The following is an 8356-nucleotide window of genomic DNA, read 5'->3' on the forward strand; positions in this document are numbered from 1 at the left end:
TCTTTTTAACTTACCAACCATATCGAGCCCCCAGACCGCAAACGGCCAGGTGATAGGAATGGTCTTCAGCTCTTGGGCTGGAGCGTTTGGTTGAGTAGCGTAGTACTGACAACCTCGGCAGGTCTTGACTATTTTGTCAGCATCTTCTTTAGCTGTGAGCCAGTAGAAACCTAGCCGAAAAACTTTTGCAACGAGTGACTTTGGAGCGGCATGATGCCCGCAATCCCCTGCATGGATCTCTCTGAGGATTTCAATGCCATCTTGATTGGGGATGCATTTGAGAAATACCCCTGTTGCACTTCGTTTGTAGAGCTGTCCATCAACAATTGTGTAGGATCTTGCTCGTCTGGTGATCTGTCGTGCGAGGACCTCGTCCTCTGGCAACTTCTGATCAATGAGGTAGTCCAGGAAAGGCTGTGTCCATGCCAGAATGATAGCCATCACTTCTCTGGCCGGAGACACTGCCACCTCTTGGTTTTCCGGGTTAGCGCCCTTCACCGAGGGTATCCGTAGATGCTCCAGGAAAATACCAGGCGGAATTGGCTTCCTGCCGGATCCGAGCTTGGATAGCATATCTGCCGATGTGTTATCGTCTCGCCTGACGTACTTGACTTCGTATCCGAGGAAATATTTGGCGATCTCGTCAACTTCGTCTCTATAAGCCGCCATGACGGAGTTTCTGGCATTCCAGGTTCCGGCTACTTGTTGTGCCACCAGGTCTGAATCTCCGCAACATATGATGTGCTTGATCCCTATTTCCTTGGCAATGCGCAATCTGTGTAGTAGAGCCTCGTATTCCGCCATATTGTTTGTACCTTCGAAGTGGATCTGCAGAACGTACTGCAGTTCTTCTCCGGTAGGGGACTTCAGGGTGACTCCGGCTCCTGAGCCTTGATGCTGCTTGGATCCATCGAAGTGCATAACCCATGTCTCTGGTTCCGGCTCCAAATTCACATCCGGAGCCTATGTCCAATCTGCGACGAAATCTGCCAAGACCTGGGATTTGACCGCGGTCCTGGCTTTATAGTTGATGTCGAAGGCGGATAATTCAATGCCCCATTTTGCTGTGCGTCCTGTTGCGTCAGCGTTGTTGAGAATCGTTCCCAGCGGAGCTTTGCTCACCACTGTTACTGGATGCTCCTGGAAGTAGTGTCTTAGCTTCCTGCTACCTAGGAATACTCCATAGGCTAGCTTCTGAAAGTGAGGGTAGCGTTGTTTGGACTCCGTAAGGACTTCGCTAATATAGTATACTGGCCTTTGGACTCCATACTCATGACCTTCTTCCTGTCGCTCCACGACGATGACGAGGCTGATGACTCTGCTGGTGGCTGCCAGGTAAAGGAGCATAGGCTCTGACTCTCCTGGAGCTGCTAGGATAGGTGGGGAGGTGAGTATTTCCTTCAACCCTTGAAGTGCTGCATCAGCTGCCTCAACCCAGACAAATTTGTCTGTTTTCTTCAATAGCTTGTACAGGGGTAGTGCCTTCTCGCCAAGACGGCTAACAAACCTGCTGATTGCTGCGACACAACCAGTTAGTCATTGCACATCTTTGAGACAAGTTGGCCTTTTGATGCACAGGATTGCCTTGATTTTCTCCTAGTTAACTTCAATGCCCCTATTAGAGACAATGAAGCCAAGGAGTTTTCCAGCTGGTACGCCAAAGACGCACTTTAGCGGATTCAACATCATCTTGTACCGACGGAGGTTCTTAAAGGTTTCTGTAAGGTCGCTGATCAAGTCGGATCCTTTCCGGGTCATGACCGCGATGTCGTCGACGTAGGCGTGTACGTTCCGGCCAATCTGGTCCTTCAAGCACCGCTGCATCGTACGTTGGTAGGTGGCACCTGCTTTTTTCAAGCCAAAAGGCATAGTAACATAGCAGTAAGTGCCAAATGGGGTGATGAATGAGGTTGCCTTTTGGTCGGACTCCTTCATCCGGATCTGATGATACCCGGAATACGCATCAAGAAAACATAGAAGTTCCGCCCCTGCCGTCGAATCAATGACTTGGTCAATGCGCGGCAGGGGAAACGGATCATTCGGGCAATGTTTGTTCAAGCCAGAGTAATCGATGCACATTCTTAGTATTTCAGAATTATTTTTGGGTACAAGGACGGGATTTGCGATCCAATCAGTGTGGATAACTTCTATTACAAAACCTGCCTCTAGTAACTTTGCTAACTCCATTCCTATGGCGCGGCGCTTCTTGTCTCCAAAGCGTCGCATAGCTTGCTTCACCGGTTTAGCCCCCGGGTTTATGTTGAGGTAGTGCTCGGCGAGTTCCCTTGGTACTCCGGACATGTCAGAAGGCTGCCACGCGAAGATATCCATGTTAGCGCGGAGGAACTCGATGAGCGCGTCTTCCTATTTGGGGTCCATATTAGCTCCGACTGAGACCTGCTTGGAATCGTCGCCTTCCTTGAAGTTGACTTTCTTGGTCTCTATCGCGGCCTTGAAGGAGTTTTTGTGCTCGGAGATCTTCTTCTTGGTGGTCTGCATTTCAGTCGGATCCACCGCGGCTCTATAGCCTTTTAGTTCCTCTCCAGATATCACAGACTCTGCGAAGGCAGCTTCGCCCAACTCGCACTCATGAGCCTTTTTGTAGTCTCCGGATATGGTAATCATACCATTAGGACCCGGAATTTTGAGCTTGTTGTAGATGTAGCACGCCCTTGCGTGAAACTTGTGGTAGGTGGGCCTACCGAAGATGACGTGGTAGGAGCTCTTGAAGGGCACAACTTCAAATGTGATTTTCTCTTCGCGGAAATTGTGAACATCGCCGAAGGCCACGGGAAGTGTGATGCTGCCGAGGGAATTCGCCTTTTTACTCGGAACGACGCCATGAAACTCAGTGTTGCTGTGTTTGAGCTGTTCCTTGGTGAGGTTCATCCGCTCTAGAGTCTCCAGGTACATGATGTTCAAGCTGGCTCCACCATCCATGAGGCACTTGGAGAAGTCATACCCGTCTATGCGGGGACTTACAACCAAGGCGTAGCACTCTTTTGGCACAATGCTGGGTGATCCTCCCTGTCAAATGTGCACGGGACTTCCGACCACCTGACATACTGCGGCACAGCTGGAACTGTGGCTTTCAGGATTCAGATAGCTGACTTGGTAGCGCGGACTGTTGGGGTTCCGAGGAAGGTGTGGTACGCGCCCACACTCTTTTTCTCGAATGGGTTGGATTTACCTGCGGATCCTGCCTTGGGATTCAGCGAGTTATCATCCTCGTCCATCGCCTCGGAACATTCCTCCTCTTTGTCCTTGTTCTTGCCCTTGCCTCCTTTGCCGCGTGGGCGGTGCTTCCGGGCTCGCTTGTATCCTGCTTCCGGGTCGTTCTTCAAATCATTGACCCACTTGCAGTTGCGGTTGGTGTGAGTGGACTTCCCCATAGCCGGATCCAGGTGGGCCAAGCAGGGCATGTCTCTGTACTCCTCGTAGGTTTGCGGGGCGCGGGATCCGGCAGCTGTGACATCAGTGCCATGCTGCTGGCCCCTGCCGGCTCCGCCTCCACAGCCGCGTCCTCTTCCGCCTCCTAGACCTCCGCGTTGGAACGCCATGGCGACCATCTTGGATCCGCCACTCTTCTGGTCATCAGGGTTCTTCCGCTTGTGGCCGCTGTTGTTGCCGTTATCACGGTTCTTCTTTTGTTGGTGTAGGGGGATTGCTGTAGCTGCGAGATCTCCGCCTGCGTCATCATCGGCGGCAGTGTGATCACTGGCAATTGAGATCATGTCATCGAAAGTCAGTTTATTTGCGTAAGCCAAACAGGTGAGCTTGTGCCTCAGCAACCCTCCTCTCTGCAGTCCACCAATAAAGGCGTACATAGCGGTGGAGTGGTCGACATTTTCGCACTCGTTCCTGCATGCCAACCATCGTGTGAGGAAGTGTCTTGAAGATTCTCCCTTCTTCTGAATACATGCTTGTAAGTCGCTTGCTGTGGCAGGTCTTTTGTAGGTGCCCCTGAAGTGTTTCTCGAAGGCAGTCTTTAGGTCAAACCAGCAAAAGATGGAGTTCTTCTCGAGGTCGCTGAGCCAGATCCGGGCTGGACCTACAAGGTACATCTGAAGCATGCGGCATGCGATATTAGGGGTTCCTCCGGCAAAGGTTACTGCATTGTAGTAATCCTCTATCCAGGTATCCGGCCTTTCGGTGCCATCATAATGTTTCAGGTTTCCGGGTAGCTTGAGGTTCATCCTTGGCTTTGGTTCCTCTCGAATCATCCTGCCGAAGCACTTCAGACCGATGTAGTCAGTTCTGTATTCATTGAGGCGTTCCCGCGCGTCACGCGAGCCGTGGCGAGGAGATTGTGAGCGAGAGCGAGATCTCCGGCCGCTGCCTCCGCCTCCACCTCCGCCGCCACCGCTAGGTGGTGGTGAGGGAGACCTGCGAGGGGGCCGATCCGACTTTTTGCTTCCTCCATCAGACTCTCCTCGCCCCTCCCAATGCTGGCTCCGGCTTCTGTGGCTGCCTTCACCTTGGCGCTGGCTGCCATGACCGTTCCGGCTCCGGCGAGGCTCCGGGTCGCGGTCTTCGTTCCGACTCCTGGGCTCGGGCTCACGATCATTGTTCTGGCTCCGGCAGGGTTCCGGCGTGCGCTCCCTGTTCCTGTTTCTTGAGGGCAGCACGTTGTCGCGGATGATGATTCCGCCAGGCCCATGGGGCCTAGTGTTTCCGGCTGGACTACGGCGGCGAGGTGGACGCGGGTATCCGTTAGGCGGAGGAGATGGGTTGCGGTACTTGTCCCTTCCAGAGTACATTGCATCCTTTCCTTTTCTTGGATCTGACGGAGGCGTCTTTGATGGTACCGGGATTGGATTTGGGTGTTCTCTGGCTTTCCTTCTGCGTTCTGAGGATCCGGTTCGCGATTCGTCATCTCGATGGCGATTGTCGTAGGCGTCCTTCTGCGCAGTGGAGACGCAATGCTCTGGGTTAGATTCCAGTTTGCGCGAAGGGTCTGCCTTGCTCTGCTGCCTCATTGCTGAAGCGACGAGCGTGCGGACGTAGTCGATGTCGATCTCCTCGTCCTTTTTCTTCAAGATCTCCGCAGCCTTCTTCATATTGTCCTTTGGAGTGGCGTATGGCTGCTGCTCAGTGGGAGTTGCGAAGGTGATCTTGCGAGGAGCTATCAATTCTCACCGGACTCTTTCGACCTCCTGATGAGCTTCAACGATCTTGTCCTCCCAATGCTTCCGGAGTTCCTTGACCTTTGCCAGTCCTTCGTCTACCTCCTGCTCGCGCTGGATGAAGTCTTCCACAAAAACTGCGGCGTGCTTCCTTTCATCAAGCATTACAGCTGCGGTGTCAGCGAACTTCTTGGCTGTGGCCAGCATCTCCAGTCTCTTAGCTTCTAGCGCTTCTACATCTTCGGGAGTGATGGGTTTGTTAAGAATATCCGAGCGATAGATTGCATCCATGCCTGCTTGTGCAACCATCTCCTCAGGCGACAGGAGGTCCTCGGAGGAAGGATCCTTACGAGGGCGTTCCCGCGACATTGGAGATCCTTGACGGGATGGCTGAGGGTCGGATTGGGTGTTTGCATCTTCTGATGCAGGTTGTCCCAGCGCCGCCAAAGTCGCAAGTACCTGCTTAAGCTGGGCGGATTCAACTTCAGGCTGATCACCGTATCCGTATTCCCCTAGCTTGCGGTTGAATTCTTCAGTGTCCATGGAAGGGGTATCCCTGGAAATTGGGCTTAGGTTCCCCAAAATCGACTCTTCGGCCGGAGTTCCGCTTTCTCCGACAGGCTCGACCTGATCCGGAGCTGCGTTGTTTTCCAGTGCCTCGACCTGCTCGGGACCAGCTCTGACTTCTTGAGGGGCGGTTCCGGCGGTATGGGCCAAGAAGTGTACGAAGTGGCACCTCTGCTTTTCTAACACCTGGGAGACCCAGGCGGATCTGCATTGGTCTTCCACCGTTATTTCCTGCTCAGGGGCGGACTGGGTGGGCTTTGAAATTTCCAGATTCAAGGCGGAATCTTCCTTGGGAAGCTCCTGCATCTCAGATCGGATCTTCGCGACTGCGTCCAGCTCAGCGGCGGTCGCGTCTGCGTTACTTACCAGTGGGTTTCTGTCGGAATCGACGGTTTCCCCGATGAAGATGTGTATGCCGCCAACTGGGACGATGGAGAGCTTGACGGGGTTTGTCTTAGCCGGAATCCAGCACTCATCCGGAGGGACGAACGGCAGTTTTCCGGCGTAAAGGACGCGCCCCACAGCGATGGTGTCGTCGTAGCTTCCCATGGCGGAACCCTCCCGGTTCCGGCCTCCAAACGCCGCAGGCCCCACGGTGGGCGCCAACTGTCATTGCCTAATCGACGGTACCTCAGAGGAGGGATCCTCACGAGGGGGAGAAGAAGTAGGGGCCATTGGGCGGAGTGCACACGTGACGGTGGTACGCGATTTACCCAGCTTCGGAACACCTGCACGATGACAGGGCCTACTGCTGCTTGTCTGGAATTATCTGGGCGCTTTCGCGATGTTACAATGAGTTGTGGTTGTGCCTCTAGGGGTCCCGGGATCCAGCTTATAAAGGCGCACGGATCTAGGGTTTACATGGAGAGTCCTACCCGGTCACAGGTTGCCTAACTACGGTACAATGTCTTGCCGTGCACGTTAAGGATCCGCCTTCCTATCTACGTCGTACCGGATCCGGGTTCCTTAATGGGCCTTCATGGATCCGAGTTCCTCCTCAAGGTCGGTCGGATCCGGCTCCCTTTGCCTGGGCCGGACTTCATCCGTCAGGATCAACAACAACTGGGCCGCCCGATGGGCCACATGCCACATCACCATCTGTGGGCCACCCGGGCTTGCCGGATCAAGGCACTGTCGATGGTACACCCATGAAGTATATCCACAACAGACATAGTAGAAGGGTTTGAGGACCTGGAGATTGACATTGCTACACCTGAAGGGGAGAGAAGACTTGGAGATGTCAAGCGCCATTTCATTCTATGGCAAAAGAAGTTTATCAAGTTTCCAGGCGAGGCGCCAAGGCCAACAAGTCCACCCCCCTACGGTGGTGGTGGCGGTGGCGGTGGTGGTGGTGGTGGTGCTTCACCTACACCTCCTTCACGTCAGCCGACGCCGCCCCCCAATTCACCTCCGGCGGGTAAGCAGCCGTCGCCCCCCAGTCCGCCCCGGGCGGGTAAGCAGACGCCACCCCCCAATCCACCTCCGGCGAAGAAGCAGAAGCAGTCCTGGAGTATTAACCCGGACCCTTATGTACCTAAGACCACAAAGGTACCGGAGCCATCACTGAAGCCTCTCCCCACGAGGCCTTGGGAACGTAGTGCCGAGGAAGTCGACACGGCCGCGACTGCTGATTATGAGAAATGGAAGGCGGACTGCAAGAAGAAAAGAGATACCGAGCCCAAGCCAGTATTTTCTGATGAGCAAAAGAAGTGGGCTAAGTCATTTTTGAGCACACCGTCCCAAGCCGCGAAGAATCTGCCTGACGACTAGGCACGTGAACTTCGTAGGCAGGCACTCATGTTGAAGGAGAAGAAAGAGCGGGCGGAGAAGCAGGAGAAGAAAGCCTTGGAGGAGGCCGAGAAAGAATTAGGAAGTAAAAAAAGCGGGAAACGAGTTGCCCAGCTCGGGGAACAAAGTAAACAATCGATTGCCCCGCTCATAGTGAAAGCCGCCGGTCCGGATGCCCCCGATATCATAGAAGCTGCGGCAGCACAGGCAATGACTGTAACAAGTGCCAGAGAACAAGCGGCCAACTTAGGTATGACTCTTCGTGAACTGTTAGGCCTTGATGAGGCGCCAGTGAAGGAGGTAGTAATTACATATGTGCTGAATGGGCCTCTCGTCGAGCCTGCGCAGGAAGAGGATCTACCTCCACAAATGACAAGTCTGCTGAAATGGTACAAGGGTTACATAAAAAATAAAAACACCAAAGAATATATTTATGCGGAAGTTAGATATGAGCATCACTTCAAACATTACTATGTACAAATTCATCTGAGTGAATTGTTCCAGCTTTTCAATCTGCGCAAGCTCGACAAATCTATCATCAGTTGCTACGTTATGTAAGTGATTTATTTCTACCCCATCTCGTTCATATTGCCTGCACTATATATATGTCCTAACTATATTGTTGTGTATGCTATTATATATGCAGAATGAAGATTAAGGAATGCAGAGTAAGGAACATCCTTGATGTTGGGTTCATTGACCCACACATCGTTAATGGATATGTGTTAGAGTATCACCCCGGCGACGTGGAGGAAGACCTGTGGCAGTTTCTTACAAAGCAGGAACTCAAAAGTGATATTCTATTTCCTTACCATTTTGGGTGAGTGTTTCTGTCTTGAGCACATTCTCTTTTCTTTACTCCATGCATGGTATGT

The sequence above is a fragment of the Lolium perenne genome, chromosome 6 (assembly GCF_019359855.2).
Source record: "Lolium perenne isolate Kyuss_39 chromosome 6, Kyuss_2.0, whole genome shotgun sequence".
Classification (NCBI taxonomy): domain Eukaryota; kingdom Viridiplantae; phylum Streptophyta; class Magnoliopsida; order Poales; family Poaceae; genus Lolium; species Lolium perenne.